This window comes from Canis aureus, chromosome 33, assembly GCF_053574225.1.
Source record: "Canis aureus isolate CA01 chromosome 33, VMU_Caureus_v.1.0, whole genome shotgun sequence".
Classification (NCBI taxonomy): Eukaryota; Metazoa; Chordata; class Mammalia; order Carnivora; family Canidae; genus Canis; species Canis aureus.
Window position 1 is genome coordinate 6,147,610 of NC_135643.1, and position 19,546 is coordinate 6,167,155.

Sequence of the window (19,546 nt, forward strand, 5' to 3'; positions counted from 1 at the left end):
CCTTAGCATTGTTTGCACTTTTCCACTTTTCATCACTTTTCTTACCCATGAGAGAGCTCCACAATGAAACTTTCTAGCTTTACAGATTTTCCACAGTGTCACCTGACTTGTCCACCTTCATTTTATAAGCTGATTACCCCTTCTCTTCATCATTCCAACAGAAATTCTAATATCTTGAAATTTTCACCTGCCAATTTTCCTCAGCTTTTTGGGAAAAAATAATTCAGTTGTTGCTGTGGCTGTAGTTTCAAACTGCATTCACCTTAGATTTCACATCTATTGTTATTTGTTGTAGCATGTAACTATTATTGATTACATTAATCAGCTTCCTCATTTTATGTCCACATTATAAACTCCATTTGAATGCTGTACTTCAATTCCATATTATGGCCAACTTATAAGTAGTCAGCTTCATATATCAAACATTGGCTGTTTTGAGACTCCATTTTTTTTTCTCAAGATGTAGATTAAATTCTTCCCCCAAACTGTCACTCTTATAATGCAGAAAGATGTATTCCCTTAAATGATTTTTCTATTTTAGATATATTTTGAGGAAAAAGTGCATGAAGATGCTTATGAACCGGGAAGCAGCCTTCACTAGACACCAAATCTGCCAGGGCCTTGATCTTAGATTTCCCAGCCTCCAGAACTGTGAAAAATAAATGTTTGGTTTTTAAGCCACCCAATCTATGATATTTTCATTATAGCAACCTGGATGGACTAAGGCAAGTGGGTTGGGTGAGCTAAACCAGAAGACATAGAGGAGAGCAGAAGTCCAAAATCCTGATGGGAGAGGTAGAAAGCATGACCAATCTAGAAAGGTGTGCAAGTGGTGGTTGAAATCAGATATGAGGCTGACTTTGAGGAGAGAGTGAGGACAAGCAGTCAGAATCAAAGAGGAGGGTGCCATTGTTAGTCCTGAACACTATCAACTAGCCTTTGCAGCTTTTGTTGATAGTTGGCTCCATATCAAAATTAGGCTAGGTGAAAGTTGGCACATGCCCTTCTCCCATGGCTTTTCCCCAGGCAGTAGGTCTTGAGACCACCCTGGATATGCTGGATTGCACACACTGGCATGAGTAAGTAATTGTTGGGATGAGTGGTGGGCTGAGGCCCATATCAATCCCTGGAATCAGATATTGGAAGGCACTCTTGGTCTCTGTGGTGGTGAAGTCTACTCCCACATATTTTTCTTCTCTTAGATTCTGAGGGCTACACCAAGAATTGGAGGGTGAGGGTGAGGGGGGGTGTGGAGCAGAATTTCTGAGGGGCAAATGTGACAAGGAACAGTGAAAGCCAGGGTAGGTCCATAGCCACAGGATAGTGAAAATGGAATGCCATTAGTTCTATTGATTTTAAATAGTTCTAAAGAATAGTCCACCATATTTTGTCTGGGACAGGTTCTGAATTTGTACAGGAATATAAGGTTTCTTCCATGTAGCTTGGTTTTCTGATGCTTAGAGTATGTAAGAATTAGGCACTGAACTACTTCTTGACATAGAAAAGGGTGTCTGACAGATCTTAAGTAACTGACAACTTTTCTAGGTACCTTCCAGATATTGAAGTTGTGATAATAATTGAGGTGCAGCAAAACAAAATTGGAGGAGAAGCTGCAGAGTTTTTTGTATGGAGGGAATTTGTAAATAATTATACATAAATTTAGCAGTGTTGAGATACATGGAATGTAAAGTTGTATATAGAAGAAGCTACATTCCTTCTATATTGGACTTAGTATAAGGATAAGGAGTAGAGGATGGATGGTTCTAGACAAGCAGGATTTTGAACTGTGTCTTCTAGATTCATGACATAAATATATATGTGGAATTAAAGGGTCAAATTTTATATCAATTGTAAAGGCAGGAATTTCCCTAATGAACACAGTACAGCTAATTATTATGTGCTGTGTTCTGCCATCTTGGTAAGGATAAGAATCTTCATTGTGGCCATGGAAGGAAGGCAGGTCCATGATGAAATCCTTCAAATAGCAGTCTATCAGTCCTCGTGGATTAAGAGTGGATCTATTCTCCCCATGGAAGAGGAAATGAACACATTTGGTGGGCAGCTAGCCTAGCAGTTTCCATCATAAATGGATATACTTTTCATATTGAAAGTTCAAATATGATGATGTCTTACAGGTAATGTTCAAATCATGCTGGCTCCAATTCAATCACCTTTAGCAGAAAATCAGTCAGGGTCTGGACTATTAGGGCTATCTGGGAATCTGGGAAGTTTTTCCTGACCAAGTATGCACAAGTGCTATCATGGGTCTTCATAGACTCAATATTCTGTTTGGGGGAGCTGGTCACAATGGGTATGAGTATCTAGACAAATTGCCCCAGGGTGGCTCTGACATGTATCTCTGTTGAAAAGCACTACATACACATACAAAAAATAAATAATTAAGCACTGCACAAAGAAAATGGCAGCACCTATTCAGGAATTTCCAAGTATTTAGATAGATGACTTCTAGTTGTCAATCTCTGAAACCAATGTGAGGATGGTCTTCAAGAGACAGCTCACAACTTGAGTTTAGGGCTTATTAGAAGACATTCAAGTCTAGTTCAAGCTCTAGTTCTAGATCCAATGACAGCACAAGGCCACATTATGGGTGGTGTAAAACAAAGATCCATGAGGGAAGTGCCACTGTTTTCCAAATCCCTAGCAGTGGGGACCTGGGAGCAGTATCAATTACATGGGGGAGATTGAGTTAGGTAGCAAACTCAGTCCACTTAACCAGGGCCAGTTCATAAGAAAAAGAACTTTGAGATGGAAACGCATCATACATACCCTTAGCTCAGTGGTTTTCAACTCTGGCTGCACAGCAGAATCCTTCAGAGAGCTTCAAAATTTGTCAGTGCCCAGGCCATCTGCCAAAACAACTGAATCAGAATCTCAGGGAGGAGAGATATGCACAGGAATCTCTAGTTCTGCCCTTTCTCCTCAGGTGTTTCTAAGACACAGAGAGTATGTATAACTCTGCCTTACCTTCTAACCTCAAGAGCAGAAACATACACCACTGTGCCTCCTAAATTTACTTCTTTGTGTTCTGTGCCTATCAGCATAGGCATCTGCTGTCCCCTGTGCCCATGTTTATGTCTTCTCACCCAGGCCTGTTTAGCAGGCACAGTAGAAAAATGAAGCAGAAGTAGCTCTCTACCCAGATGGGTGACAGAAAGCCCAACCTCCCAGGAGGATTGTGGTACCAGCCAAGGAACCAAGTGGGGGTGGCTACCTGTGGTGTTAGGGCCTAAAGAGGAGTGAACTGACCTGGAAGAGACCAGAGCTGGATGAGAAAGCTAAACTAGCAGCAGTGTAAGAAAGAATCGGGAAGTGTTGACAACCCAAGGAGGGCTAGAGGTGGATTTCTATCTCAGTGGAGATACAGAGTCAGGAATTTAAAATCTGTTAGATGAGAGTGAGCTGTAAAACAAATATGTCTGGATCAAACATGAAAGCAAATGGGATGGGGCTGGCCAGGGTTCCATGCAGTTTTCTTTAATGTTATCTGTCAATGTATGATTTATATTACAGGTGTAATATAAAGAATTATATATAGAATTATATTTATTATATTATATATTATATATTATATTATATTATATTATTATATTATATTACAGGTGTAATTCAAAGAACTCAACATGGGGCAGTTACATGCTGAAAATGCTAGAAATGTACTCACAGCCACCTCTAGCTTCCCTATATTTACCTAAACTTTTCTGAAATCGTCTGAATATGCCCCACTTCCCAACAAATTGCCTTCGACAGCATATGTCCCATAGCCTTCTTCTAGTTAGTCTACTGTAAATGTTATTTCCTTTACTGGACTGTGAACCTCTGACAAACAACAATTTCACCTTGTTCACCTTGGTACATTGTAGGCGCTCCATAATCATATATGAAAGAGTGCTGTAAAAACAAATGTCCAATGTGCTAGGAATGAAGAAAAGAAATAGCTTGGAGAGTCACTGAAGACTCTGACCCAGAAGTAACCGGTGATCAGGGTCCTAATGAAGAGCCTTCCTGGCAGAGTAGAAGGACAAAGTAAAATGAACAGAAGCATATCTAAGGACAAAAATGTGTAAGAGAGCTCAGACAATTCAAGTGGCTTGGCATTACCAGTGCTATTGCTCCTCTTTCTCTTACTCTAAGACCGTAAGGCCAGCAAGGCTTTTGGTACGTGTCTCTACCTTATGGTGGTAAACTCTCATCAATTTGCATTAAAATATCCTTCCACAAAGGTGACCCAAAAATTCAAATATTCTCATTCTTTACCCCTAAAACACATCTCATGACTGCATAGTCTTAGTGAAATGACTTCCTGAGTCATATCTATACCCTGCTTACCTTTGGTTGTTCCCTATAGTAGCTAAAATTCTTCTTTGTTCTTAAATAAAAATAGTGTTCCTCCACTATCAAAAGTAGAGTGTTACTATAAAATATCTTCTAAGCCCAAAATGGTATAAAGAGAAGAAGCAATTGCCACTTCATAAAACTGAAAGTCCTCTTCTAATTTTCTTTGGTTAGAAAAAAAAAAAAAGACACTAATGTAGGTCTTTCATAAAAGCAAAATGGAATAACATGAACTTTCAGGTGGTGGGGAAAAACTTGTCCAGGTCTGCAGATAACTACATTCTTCCATGCCAAGTCCTAAACATATCTGTAAGTGGAGCTGTTACATATCACAATCTTCCACCTACTCATTCTGCTATTTATCCAATCTCTCTAGGAGTTAGTGTTTTGGCAAGCTGAAATAGAAGAATAGAAGATTCAAGAAGTTCTGACCAAATTTCCCTTCATTCACTTATTCATTCATCAAATGTAAACAGAGCATCAACAGTGAAAAAAGGTGGCCCTAGTGGGTTTACACTTCTTTAAAGTCTAAATTTTTGGCAAATGCTTCAAGGTCATGCTTTTAAATACCTTATTTAAAAGCTCTGAACATGTCTACAAATTCACCCAATTTTACAGGGGCTGCTGTTCTTTTCCAATGTATAATGTGCAAACACTGTCTGTATTACTGTGGCAATAAGGATCTTAAAAATTGCTCTAGATTTTACAAGACAAATCTTCATATTGAAAGTACAAAAGAGATTCCTATATTACCTGGAAGTCTCCAAACTACATCTACATCGTCGCTTCCTTTATCATACAAACAAATTCTTAATCATCCCTAGTTGCAGCAGCAGTATTGGCAAGAGTTGAAAACAGTCTACCTGCTGTCTCACTGGGGTTCTGCACTTTAACTGTTTAGTACCACGTATTTGTATACTTTGTAGTCTTCAAATTAACCTAATTACACAATCATTGAGTATGAGTTATGTGCTCACTTCATTCATGCAAAAAGCATTCATCAGGAGATTGCTTTGTATCCTCATGTGGTAAAATTATACCTTGGATCCATTCATTCCTTTATCCATCATTCAACAGGCATTTATTAAAAACCAGCTCTGTTTCAGTGTCCAGTCTGGATGTGCTAGGAAGAAGAGAAACAACAGCATTGTGGTTCCTGCCTTTGAAGAGCAAACAGTACACAGTGTTCATCACAATTTGATTCATGAAGAGGGGCACCATGCCCAGCTCTTCTCATTAGTAAAGCAAGAAATTGCAAAACAAATTTCCCGCAGTCGAACCTTCCCTCTCTCTTCTTCCCTTCACAAAAACTGCACAATTTTTTAAATCTTCTCCTTCTGTCTTCCCATGGACTTTGCAGAAAGCAAATATGGTCTTCTTTCTTCACCCCTCCTTCTTTTCCTCCTCTCCACCCTCATGCCAGAAAACCCATTCATGCCATTCTAACAGATGCACTGTTTATCCACACAAACACTTTTATATTGGGCGTAAATGCTATTATAGCCATATAACCATTTATCAAATAAGGAAATAGATGCTGAAATTAAGATACTGCCCCCAAACCACATAAATCCATGATGAAACCAAATCGAAGATCTAGGTCTTTTCACAATGTCATGCTAACCCCAATAATCTCTCTTGAATCAATCTATATTATTTTTCAATGGCATATATAGCTAATTTTTATAGAATCAATATTATTTCTGGACTTTCATCTTAAAATATTTTTATTTTATTCCTGGGCTTTCATCTTAAAATATTTTTTCTAAAAATATATATATATATTTTTTTCTTTTTTTATTGAGAAGATGGCAGAGTAGGAGGATCCTAAACTCATCTCCCCACAATAAATGGAACTAGATAGCATCCACATTAGTGTAAAAAACCTAGAAAATGACCCAAAGACTGGCAGAACAGATTCTCCATAGCTAAATGTAGAGAAGAGGCCACGTCAAAGAGGGTAGGAAGGGTGGAGACAATGTTGGGAGCTAAACAGACTCCAGGGATTGTCCACAGAAGGGAGGGGTATGGCAGACACAGAGAGGGCAGAGGAACAGACCCCCTCACCAGGCACCTCAGGAATGAGGGATACACACAGGGATGACAAATCCCTACAACATTGGACTTTGAAAAGTTCACAACTTCTTACAATCAGTGGAGCTTCATACCTTGAGCTTTAAAAATCAGTGGGTTCAGCTCCTAGAATGCTGGGAGGACAATAGGAAATTGAGTCCTGCCTTTAAAGAGACAACACAACAAACAATCCCACAGAGATAGCAGGAAAAAAAAAAACAGTTACGTATAAGGGAAACCCTAAAAGTCTACTGGTTGGTTTTTCAGCAGAAACTTTGCAGGCCAGAAATCAGTGGGGCGTGATACATACAAAGTGCTGAAAGAAAAAGACTTTTAGTCAAGAATACTCTATCCAGTAAGGCTATCATTCAGAACAGAAGGAGAGAGAGTTTCCTAGACAAAAGTTAAGGGAATTTATCACCCCTAAACTAACCCTACAAGAATGTTAAAGAAGACTCTGAGTGGAAAGGAAAGACTATAAGTAGGAATAGAAAAAGTAGGAAGCACAAAAACAGTAAAATTATATGTATAAAAATCAGTCAAGGGACTCATAAAATTAAAGGATGTAATGTATGATACGATATACCTAAAACATGGGGGAGGAGAAAAGTGAAGAATGGGTTCAAACTTAAATGACCATCAATTTAATATACATTGCTATATGCAGAAGATGTTAAATACAAACCTAATGGTAATGACAAATCCAAAACCAGTAATAGATATGTTAAAAAAAAAAGACAGAGAGAGGAATCCAAGTATATCACTAAAGAAAGCCAACTTATTGTGAGAGAAAACAGCACAGGAAGAAACAAAGAAAGAAAGAACTATAGAAATAATCACAAAAACCAAGTAATAAAATGGCAATAATATCTATCAATAGAAATAATCACAAAAACAAGTAACAAAATGGCAATAATATCTATCAATAATTACTTTGAATGTAAATAGACTAAATGGTCCAACCAAAAGACATAGGGAGACAGAATGGATAAAAAACAAGACCCATTATATTCTGCCTACAAGAGATTCATTTCAAACCTAAAGACACACGCAGATTGAAAGTGAAGGAATGGAGAAACATTTATGCAAATGGATGTGAAATGAAAGCCAAAGTAGCAAAATGAACTGGACAAAAGAGACTAAAACAAAGACTGTAACAAAAGACAAAGAAGAACACTATATAATTATAGAAAAGGACAATCCCACAAGAAGATATAACAACAGTAAATATTTATGCACCCAACATAGGAGCACCCAAATACATAAAGCAGCTAATAACAAACATAAAGGAAGTAATCAATAGCAACTCAACAACAGTAGGGGACTTTAACACCCCACACCCCACTTACATCAATAGACTGATCATCCAAACAGAAAATCAACAAGGACCAAGAGGCTTTGAATGACACATTGGACCAGATGGACCTAACAAATATATTCAGAACACTCTATCTTAACACAGCAGAATACACATTCTTTCCAGGTGCACATGGAACAGTCTTCAGAATTGAACACATAATAAGCCACAAAGCAAGTCTCAACAAATTCAAAAACACTGAAGTCATATCATGCATCTTTTCTGAGCAACTCTATGAAAATAGAAATCAACCACAAGGAAAAATCTGGGAAGACCAAAAATATACGGAGGTTAAATAACATGCTATGAACCAATAAATGGGTCAACCAAGACATCAAAGAGGAAAACAAAAAATATATGGAGACAAAATAAAATAAAAATACAATGATCTGAAACCTTTGGGATGCAGCAAAAGCTGTTCTAAGACAGCAGTTTATAGCTGGGATACCTCAAGAAGCAAGAAAAATCTCAAATAAATAACTTAACTATATTACCTAAAAAAGCTAGGAAAACAAAAATGTCCCAACCAGTAAAAGGAAGGAAATGATAAAGATTAGTGCAAAAATAAATGAAATAGAAACTAAACTAAACTAAACAAAAACAATAGAACACATCAACGAAGCCAGGAGCTAGTTCTTTGAAAAGATCAATAAAATCAATAAACCTTTAGCCAGATTCATAAAAAAGAGAAGGACTCAAAATCAAAATGAAAGAAAAAAAATATCAAGTGACACAGAAATCACAGAAATATAAAGGATTATAAGACAATATTAAGAAAAATTATATGCCACAAAATTGGACATTCTAGAAGAAATGGATAAACTCCTAGAAACATATGACCTCTCAAAATTGAATCAGGAAAAAGAGAAAATTTGAACAGACTGATTGGAAGGAATGAAACTAAATCAGTAATCAAAAAATGTCCTGACCAACAAAAGTCCAGGACATGACAGTTTCACAGGTGAATTCTACCAAACATTTGAAGAAAAGTTAATACCTATTCTTCTCAAAGTATTCCAAAAGGTAGAAGAGGAAAGAAAGCTTCCAAATTCATTCTATGAAACCAGCATCACCCTGATATCAAGACCAGATAAAGAAAAAAGAGAGAACTATAGGCCAATACCTCTAGTGAACATGTGCAAAAATCATCACCAAAATATTAAAAAAAAAAAAAAATCCAACAATACACTTAAAAAAACTATTCACCATGATCAAGTGCGATTTATTCCTGGGATGTAAGGGTGGTTCAAAATTCATGAATCCGTCACCATGATACATCATATCAACAAGAAAAAGAATAAAAACCACATGATCATTTCAATAGATGCAGAAAAAAAATTTGACAAAGCACAGCATCCATTCATGATAAAAATCATCAACAAAGTAGGTTTAGAGAAAACATACCTTAACATAATAAAGGCCATATGTAAAATCGCACAATTATAGCATTCTCAATGGTGAAAAACTGAGATTTTCCTCTAAGATCAGGAACAAGAGAAAGATGCCCATTCTCATTACTTTTATTCAGCATAGTACTGGAAGTCCTAGCCACAACAAAAAGACAAGAAAAAGAAATAAAAAGCATCCAAATTGGTAAGGAACAAGTAAAACTTTCACTATTTGCAGATGATATGATACTACATATAGAAAACCCTAAAGGCTACACACACACACACACACACACACACACACAACTACTAGAACTGATACATGAATTCAGTAAGGCCACAGGATACAAAATCAATATATAGAAATCTGTTGCATTTCTATACACTAATAATGAAGGAGCAGAAAGAGAAATTAAGACAACAATCCCATTTACAACTGTACTGAAAATAATAACATACTTAGGCATAAACTTAACCAAAAGGTGAAAGATCTGTATTGTGAAAACCATAAAATACTGATGAAAGAAATTGATGATGACATAACCAAAAAGATATTCCATGCTCATGGGTAGGAAGAACAAGTGTTGTTAAAGTATCTATATTACCCAAAGTAATATGCAGATTTAATGCAGTCTCTATCAAAATACCAAAAGCATTTCTCACAGAACTAAAAAAAAAAAAAAAAAAAAAAAAAAATCCTAAAATTTGTATGGAACCACAAAAGACTCTGAATAGCAAAGCAATGTTGAAGAGAAGAACAAAGTTGGAGGCATCACAATTCCAGATTTCAAAATATACTACAAAGTTATAGTAATCAAGATAGTATGGTATTGGCACAAAAATAGACATATAGATCAATGGAAGAGACTAGAGAGACCAGGAATAAACACATGATTATATGGTCAATTACTGCAAAGGAGGCAAGAACATGCTATGGGAAAAAGAAAGTCTCTTCAACAAATGGTGGGGAGGAAACTGGTCAGCTACATGCAAAAGAATGAAACTGGACCACTTTCTTACACCATACACAAAAATAAACTCAAAATGGATTAAAGACCTAAATGTGAGACAAGAAACCATAAAAATCCTAGGACAGCATAGGCAATAACTTCTTTGACATTGACCATAGCAACTTTTTTTTTTTTAGGTATATCTCCTGAGGCAAAGGAAACAAAAGCAAAATAAACTGTTGGGACTACATCAAAATAAAAAAATTCTACACAGTAAAGGAAATCATCAAAACTAAGAAACAACCTACAGAATGGGAAAAGATATTTGCAAATGACATATCCAATAAAGAGTTATTATTCAAAATATATAAAGAACTGATAAAACTCAACACTAAAAACAAAACAAAAACAAAACTGGGGTGCCTGTGTAGTTCAATCAGTAAGTATCTGACTTTGGCCCAGGTCATGATCTTGGAGTCCTGGGATTGAGCCCCATGTTGGGCTCTGTACCCAGCAGGAAGTCTGCTTGTCTCTCTCCCTTTCCCTCTGCCCCTCCCTCCTGCTTGAGTGCTTGCTGTCTCTCAAATAAATAAAATCTTTTTAAAAAAATAATCTGATTAAAATGGGCAGAAGACATGAACAAACATCTCTCCAAAGTAGACATACAAATGGCCAATAGACACATGAAAAGATGTTCAGTATCACTTATCAGGGAAATGTAAATCAAAACCACACAATGAGATATACCTCACACCTGGTCAGAATGGCTAAAATCAAAAACACATGAAACAAGTGTTGGTGAAGATGTGAAAAAACCTTCTTGCACTGTTGGTAAGAATGCAAACTGGTGCGGCCACTGTGGAAAACAGCATGGAAGTTCCTCAAAAAAATAAAAAAGAAACTACCTTATGATCCAGGAATCACATTACTGGGTATTCACCCAAAAAATACAAAACACTAATTGGAAAAGATACATGTATCCCTGTTTATTGCAGCATTATTTACAGTAGTTAAATTATGGAAGTAGCCCAAGCTTCCATCAATAGATGAATGGATAAAGAAGGTATGGTGTGTGTGTGTGTGTGTGTGTGTGTGTGTGTGTGTGTGTGTATGCAACTGAATACTACTCAGCCATAAAAAAGAAAGAAATCTTGCCATTTGCAACAACATGGGTAGATCTAGAGGGTATAATGCCAAGTGAAATAAGTCAGTCAAAGAAAGACAAATACCATATGATTTCACTCATATGCAGAATTAAGAAACAAAACAAATGAACAAGGAAAAAATAGACAAACCAAAAAACAAAAAACTTGTTTTCCATAGTTAAGAGTTTAACTATAGAAAACAAACTGATGGTTACCAGAGGGGAAATGGATGGGGGATGGGTAAATAGGTAAAGTGGATTAAGAGTACACTTGTCATGAAGAGCACTAATGTATAAAATTGTTGAGACACCAGATTATATACCTGAAACTAACACTGTATATTAATATAACTAATATAACACTGTATATTAACTACACTGGAACTGAAAGAGAAGAAAAGAGGAGTGACTTCAAAAGAAAATAGGGGCACCAGGTAGCTCAGTGGTTGAGCATCTGCCTTTGGCTCAGGTCATGATCCTGGGGTCCAGGGATTGAGTCCCACATCAGGCTCCCCCCAGGGAGCCTGCTTCTCCTTCTGTCTATGTCTCTGCCTCTTCCTCTGTGTCTCTCATGAATAAATAAATAAAATCTTAAAAAATAAAATCTTTTTTTGTTTTTGTTTTTTTGTTTTTTTGGTTTTTTTTTACTTCACAGTTACAAATGGCAATAAAATTACATTAAGTTGAAGCCAAACTGATAGGTTTTCCTGACCAGGTCATGACTTTGCCTGGTATTCACTGATCCCACTAGAAATAGTTTGCGAACAAGAGCCAACTTTTATCTATTTATGTACTTGTTTGTTTGTTTATTATTTGTTGTTTTGAGTATATTAGACACAAATGTTACATTCATTTCAGGTACACAACATAGTGATTTAATTTTTATTTTTTTTTTTTATTTTTTTTTTATTTATTTATTTTTTTATTTTATGATAGGCACACAGTGAGAGAGAGAGAGGCAGACACAGGCAGAGGGAGAAGCAGGCTCCATGCACCGGGAGCCCGATGTGGGATTCGATCCCGGGTCTCCAGGATCGTGCCCTGGGCCAAAGGCAGGCGCCAAACCGCTGTGCCACCCAGGGATCCCGTGATTTAACTTTTAAAATGCTGAGGTGGCAAGCTTGGTTCTACAGATGTTGAGTGGGTGGTTCAATAAGTGATCTAGCTTCCTTTGTTTATGAATGGAGGACGAGATAAGAATCTACAGACACTCTGGCTTTCTCAATCCTTTAAATCCAGACACTGCTAAAATGCACATAACAGAGATAGAGAGCTTTAGAAACGTAAACATGGATTTCCTCTAGCAACTAATTGGTGTCTGGAGGAACAAAAAGACCAACATTTTGGTGAATTAACCTTCACACTTTCCTACAACTAGGAGTCTTGAGAGCAAAGACTTTGAGCTATTCACCAGCTTGAGTAGGGACCATCTTGAGCACATATGTTAATGTACTAAGACATGGGACCTGTATTTGGATAAAAGAGAAGGCAGAAAATTTGGTGCAACAGTGTTCAGGAGAAAGGAAAATATTGGCAAGGAGGGGGTGAATGAGCATAGTGGAGGGGATGCCATGGCATGTACCTTTCCTCCTGGGTTGAGGAACAGGTCCTGTGCCTCAGTGGGGAGTGTGGTAAGATCTGAAGTTGAAGACACAGTGTTCATGAAAGACTTTGTGGAATGCTGAGAACAAGCAGTGCCTCTCTGAGGCTTAAGGGGCCAACCACTTTGCAGACCTGTAGAGAGGGGCGTTCTCCAGTTTTATCACTGAAGAAAAGCAGCGCCCTGCAGGTTATGGAGCACAGCTACACAGCAATAGTGCCCGTCTGTCCACCAGGCTGCCGGGTAAGCGACGTCTCCAGGGAAAGCTGACAGCCAAAGCAAAGACAAGCTTCCCTCAGGTGACAAGTTAGCAGACCTCCATCAGGAAACCTGAGAAATCCATATGAAAAACTCTTAGGAACTTCCAAAAACACATGGTGAGAGAAATGTGGCCAAGAATTAAGTTGTCTACGTCAGTAGGTGGGTGCTAAGAACAGGCAAGATAGAGTATTCAGTGTTGGTGTCTACGCTCACAGTTGATGAGGGCATTTTCTGTAATGCCACCTTCGCTTGTGGCCAAAGAGGATATTAGTAAAAGAACAGCCTCTCAGAGGCAGAGGCAGAGGCCTGGGAAGGTATCCCCTAGAAAGAGAAGCAAGCCCACTCCAGGTAAGGGGCCACACAGATGTCAGGATTACGCAACCAGCAGCTGCCGTGAGTCTGTTTCCCCTTTCTAGTGGTAGGAAGCCATGTGGTTATCGCCCTTCTGTCTTACCACTGTCCGTTGTGTGTGTGTGGATGGGGAAATAATTTGTCATGGAGTGGGGGAACAGATCCGTGTCTTGATCAAGAGAAACTAGTTTCAGAAATGATGTAGACTCTGACGAGATTTGAGTTTGATGTCCTTACCGGACAGTAACTCCCTGAGGTAGGTGCTTTTATTATCTTCATTTTAAAAATGAAGAAATGCTACCCCCAAATCCATTCATACTGAAATGTTCTCTGTGCAGGTGGGGTGTTTCTCCTTCTAGTCAAGGTTAATTTCTGCACTTGTGCTCTGACTCCTGTGGCCAGCACCCTTTCTTTTCCATCTCCAAGACATTCCTGAGCCAACTGATTTCTCTTTTCTCAACATCTTCAAACTCTCGGAATCCTTTTGTGTCTGTTGTTTTGTTTGACTTCTAAGAAAGTACTGTTCCCCAAATTTCTCCTTTCACCTGGTTTCTCACCTTGTGCTTCTCAATCTGTCTAAGGCTTTATATTTATTCTCAAGGCTTTAATAGCCGTATCCTCATTTGGTCACTCCCACATCTAAATCTGAAGTAATATTATACTTTGCTGAGGCACTCAGTAACATAATATTTTAAATTTGCATTTATGTTTTTATATTTTCTAGTTTGAAAACAAAGCTCAGGTTAACTTTGGATTTCAGTCTTTCTTATAATAGTAATATACTGCATAAAATGCTTTTCTGGCTGTCTTTGATCACAGTGTGGAAGCTTGTTATTGGCTTTCACTCACTAGACCTTTCTAAACTACTAAAGTACAAATGATGTCTCCAAAAAAAAAAAAAAAAAAAGAGCAAAGTGTGGCACAGAGAGGCTTAGTAACTTGATGCACATCACAGAATTAATGAATGCTGGAGGCAGCATTTTATTTGGGCAGTTTGGCTCTAGAGTCATTAATTACTTATATATAACTAGAAATTATATTACCTGATGCTATAAATATTCTACACATTACATAGCCTATGTTTACCAATAGATAAATAATAACTCCATTTGATTTGTAAAAGTACATAATCACATTCTTCTAGAGGACCAAAAGATTTTTTAAAAACTTTTGAGAACCTGGAAGAGCATTGAAGAAATGGTCACACAAAGCATTTCCTCTCTTATGGTTAACGCTAAAAACAAAGGAAGAAAGCCAGATGCTCTAGCTGGAGCAGGACTGGAAGCTCCACAGTCAGTGGTCCTCATTATGATCCTATGATTTGTACCACAGCACATCTCTGCTAGGAAAGGTGAGCAGAGAGCTCTGTCCCTCAGGATATCTCTGTCCTTTATAAGTAAACTGAAGAGAGTTTTCCAAAGGGCATCCCTGTAGCAACTTGAGCAGAAGGTGCTTCACGGCAGCACAAGGGCACACAAAACATTTGCAACCCTGCAGGATGCTTCCTCTGAGACACCTGGCAGCACTGCTTCTAACAACTGAGATTTTAAGACCTTTAAGAGATAACAGAGGGATGTCTCTCAAAATGCTGGATTACCTTGATGATGCCAGACCAGCCTCAAAACCTCTTCCTGCCTGAATAACCTTGGGATTTCCAGGTTTCCATTATGCAAGATAACAGACTCTGATTCAGCCACAGTGCAACCTTCCATTCAACACCTTCTGCTTACTCCAGATGCTGGCTTTTGTGGCTCTCCAAACAGAAACTGAAAATAACACTTTCATTTTTGTCTCTGTCCCACCTCTAGGACTGCATGAGGGGAAAAACTTTGCCAGAATCCTCTCTCTGAAGAACACCAAGAGGAAAAACAGGCCTCAGGAGGAAGACACAGCACCTGTCTTTCCCATGGAGACAGGTTGACACTTGAGGCAGGCTTCTGGGAGGGCAGCAAGTCACCGGAAGCGACCCTCCACAGTTCTTTGCACAGGCATCCATGTTCAGGTGCTTTTGCAGCAAGCTGCCAGATCAAGGCACTAATTAATTAAAAAGCTCTTCTTGCCAGGGATATTGGCCATTTGACATCTCAGTTGGAGATTGGAGCTCATGAAGGAGCTTTGAAAGAACAGCTCTGCTGTTACCACGTTTGATCTCCCCAGTGGGAAAACCCAAGTGCCCAGAGTTGCAATAATCATGTTAAGTGCCAGTTTCCTTTGCCAAAAAAACAGTACACTCTTTTCTTTATCCTTCCCTCGGGGAAAACTCCCACTGAGTCATTTACTGGGTTCTCTGCTTATCTTGCAATTCCACACCGGCCGCATCATATTTTTTTTTTCAACATATATAGGCAGTTCCACAAGCCTGCACAGTCTGTGGTTTTAAAGATCATTAAATTTAGGCTCAAACCCAGAAGCAGGACATAGCACATGATCTCCTGTAACAATACTTAAAATGCTAGCAACATTGGAGAGTTATCCCACTAATTTCCATGGGGCAGGCAAGTCTTTGAGAAGACCATCCTTCAGCCTCTGATTTAAAACCTAGATAGTCCTGGCCACCAAGCCGATAGAACCCAGAGGTGCATTTAGATGTTGTCCTGGTAAGAGAAGAATAGGAGAGGGAGTCGACCAGTAACCAGGGAAGGTTATTCACAACATTTTCTCTGCTACCAAAGCATATAGAACTTAACCTGTTGTGATTTATCCTAGTATTGCCCACTCCCTAAACTATCAATTCATTCATGAGAGGGATTCTTTTGTCTTTTACCCTCTAAGTAATCATGGGAGACTTTCAATATGTATTACAATAGTAAATTAATTGGGTCTAGGTGAATCCAAATCACCCTCTCAGTCTGGGCCTAAAGATTTGAATAAATTTTATGTGTCCGTGGGCAGCAGGATGGGGAAAAGGACACAACTTATAACTTATAACTTGTTACCTGATATATTAGGTCAAGAAAAGAAAAAAGGGAAGGAGGGAGGGAGGGAGCGAGGGAGGGAAGGAAGGAAGGAAGGAAGGAAGGAAGGAAGGAAGGAAGGAAAGAAGGAGAGAATAGAGAAAGCTAAATAGAGAAATGAAGAAAATGAAAAGAAGAATCAAGAAAAAAGAAAAAGAAATTTCTGAAAGTTACTGAGATGCCCAGGCTAGAAATTATGGTTACAAAAATGCCTGGTGTTAGGTTATAGCTGTAAAAAAAAGAAGCAAATATAGGTTAATGGGTAAAAGGTACATATATATTAACATTTAGAAAAGGCAATGTATATACATTTATTTGAGGGACAGGAATGTTTTATATTTTATTCTGTACCTCCAAGCAAGTGATAAGGTATATCTACCTCCCTGTAAAGATTCTAGGTGCTGGCATAGGAAAACATACAAAAATAAGTTCTCCCCCTCCATTTCTTTTCCACTTTGAGCCTTCTGTTGGAGGCTTTTGGTGGAATGACACTATGCCAAGTTTATGAATTAACAAACATTATTAAATGTCTGCTATAGGCTCAAAATTGTATCAGGTGCTGGAGGTACAGAAAAGTATATTCACTGTACTATTAGGAAGGTTTTATGTTTCATTTATTAAAAAATGCTTTGCTCTTACAGAGCTGAAACCCATAACAATATTGAACTTGAGTGCATTCTCATTAAGAATTAGAATTACTAAGAATTAGAGACCCACACAAGGGTATTTCTCCAATGCAATTACAGCTTACATTTTTGCAAATGTGCATTGTAGTCCAAGTCTATTGTACTTTCCTTGGTGTTGTTGTCCCTTTAGAGCAAAAAGATAAAGTGAGACTCAAAGTGCCAAGGTTCAAATTATTCTCTACAAGCACAGGGATGGAATAATGAACATCTCTTACCGAGACACTGCTCTAAGAATTTGACATGGAACCATCTATTCAATCCTTAACAACAGTTATACAGGTTGATACTATACCTTGTCTCATTTTATACATGAAACAAGTGAGGCACAGAGAGGCTAAGTAACTTGGACAAAGTTGTAGAGCTGATGAGTGGTGGAGCTGGGACTCTAGTTACAGAAATTGGTCTCCAGTGCCTGTACTCTTAACCCCTGCACCATATTGCATCTCAGGAGATTGGGATTGGGAAAATGCAAGAATAAAAACCAAAACCAAACAATAGAGATGAAAGAAGAGCTCATGGCATCCAGAAACACCTATCTTATCCCAAATATTGCAAATGAGTGCTAAGAGCTCCTTCTTAGCTGGGAGAGTAAGGTAGGGGATGGCAGGGGGGGGGGGGGCAAGGAAAGAAAAGGACTAAAGTGCTTCCCCTGTGTTCAAAGGGATACAATTGTCCTTCCCATAAATTAGTAGCCTGTATTGGCACATATGAAGAAAGGATAGAAATTTGCAAGCATACATACACCACCCTTTATCCAGCAGAGAGCACTACATCAAGTCAGCAAAAATAGCACTCTGTCAAAAATGAACCTTCCTAGCTTCCAAAAAAAAAAAAAAAACTATTTAAAAAGTAAACAGCATTCAAATTTATTTGAAATCATACCCTTCACTATGACTCCTCCAGTACATGGGATTCTGTCTTTCAAGGGGTGGGGAGGGAAGGAGAGAGGAATTTCTTCAATGCTAACAGAGTTGATCTGTTCTTTATGACCTTTCTCAGGGCATGGGAAGAAGCTACCATGACCTACCAGTACAGAAATTCTGCCAAGAAGCTGAGAGTCATGGGACTCTGCCCAGCCAGCTTTGTGGAAGTCAGTGAACGCTGTGTAGACAGTAAGTCTTGATCTTTGAAAGAAGAAGCCAGATATAATATAGTTTCAAATGGCTGAGGAACCAAATGTGAGTAAATATCTTAACTGCTGATATTACTATCTTGGGCTTTGTTTACCCAGAGATCTATTTATCAACACTGATGAAAAACTTGAATTTTCCAATAGTCCATTACATTCTATATCCTTAACCATCTTTTCCTAAAGTAAGAGTGAAGGTAGTGAAGCATCATCTATGTCTATTAAAAATAAAAATACCACACAACAGGCTAAGAGATGATGTGGGCACATGTTCTGCACACTCACACATCATTGGTATTAGTGGAGGGGCCCAAGTCACAGCCAAGGTGGGTACAATAGGTAATACAGTCAACACAGCCACACATAATCCCATAAATTACTGCCACCAACAGATAGACTTCCTCTAGGTTTCCATAAATTCTAAAACCAATACTTTTTATACAATAAGGATACATTTCTTAAAGATCTTATTTTTAAAAGTTGCCATTGATGGGTGCCTGGCTGGCTCAGTTAGTTGAGCATCTGAATTTTGGTTTCCACTTAGGTCAAGATCCCATGGGTCCTGGGACCAAACCCTGTGTGGGGCTCCACACTCAATCTCCTTGAGATTCTTTACCTCTCCTCTCCCTCCCCCTCTATCTCTCTCTCTCTCAAATAAATAAATAAGTCTTTAAAAAAGAAAAAAGCTCTCATTGATATGGGTTAAGATATCAGGAATCCAGGGAGAGAGAACAGAGGGACATATAGAGAGAGAAATGGAACCCCCCAACCCCCACCAAAAAAAGTTATAATAAACAATCAAAATGGTGGCTGAATTTTTTAAATAAATTCTCCAACCTGAGGAACTTATTTTTATGATAACAGAAAGGATTTTGCCTGGGATTCTAGGTTACCATATACAGATGAAAGTTACAACTGGATAAAGCAGGTCATTTTTAAAAATATTTTATTTATTTATTTATTTGAGAGAGCAAGAAAGAGAGATCATGAGCAGGATGAGGAGCAAGGGGAGAAGCAGAACCTCCCCCCCTCCCCGCACTGAGCAGAGAGCCTGATGTGGGCTTGATCCCGGGACTCCTAGATCATGCATGACCTGAGCTAAAGGCAGATGCTTAATTGATTGAGCCATCCAGGCCCCAAAGCAGGTCATTTTGATACCAAACTGGAAAACTCCTATTTTTCATTTTCAAGTAAATTGTGAAACAGAAATTTCTAATGTTTAACTCATCCCTGGGATTCATTTTAGCCCTTATCCTTGCCCCATCCATCACTCTCACCTGCCCATCACCCCTAACCTATC

General features: G+C 38.3%; 1 protein-coding gene across 17 annotated transcripts in view; it reads right to left on the bottom strand.

Annotated features, from left to right (window-relative positions):
• Positions 1–19,546, bottom strand: part of RASGEF1B (RasGEF domain family member 1B) — a 550,562-nt gene that overhangs the window by 329,045 nt on the left and 201,971 nt on the right. For 6 of the 17 annotated variants that reach the window (XM_077882678.1, XM_077882665.1, XM_077882668.1 and 3 more), the window contains 2 exons: positions 5,394–5,476; positions 2,788–2,867 (listed from right to left, as the gene is read on the bottom strand). The exons of 5 other annotated variants lie outside the window; for them this stretch is intronic. The gene's annotated coding sequence lies outside the window, so the exon portion shown is untranslated. The remainder of the gene's footprint in view (positions 1–2,787; positions 2,868–5,393; positions 5,477–19,546) is intronic. 6 more of the 17 variants (XM_077882676.1, XM_077882677.1, XM_077882662.1 and 3 more) reach the window with 1 other exon arrangement.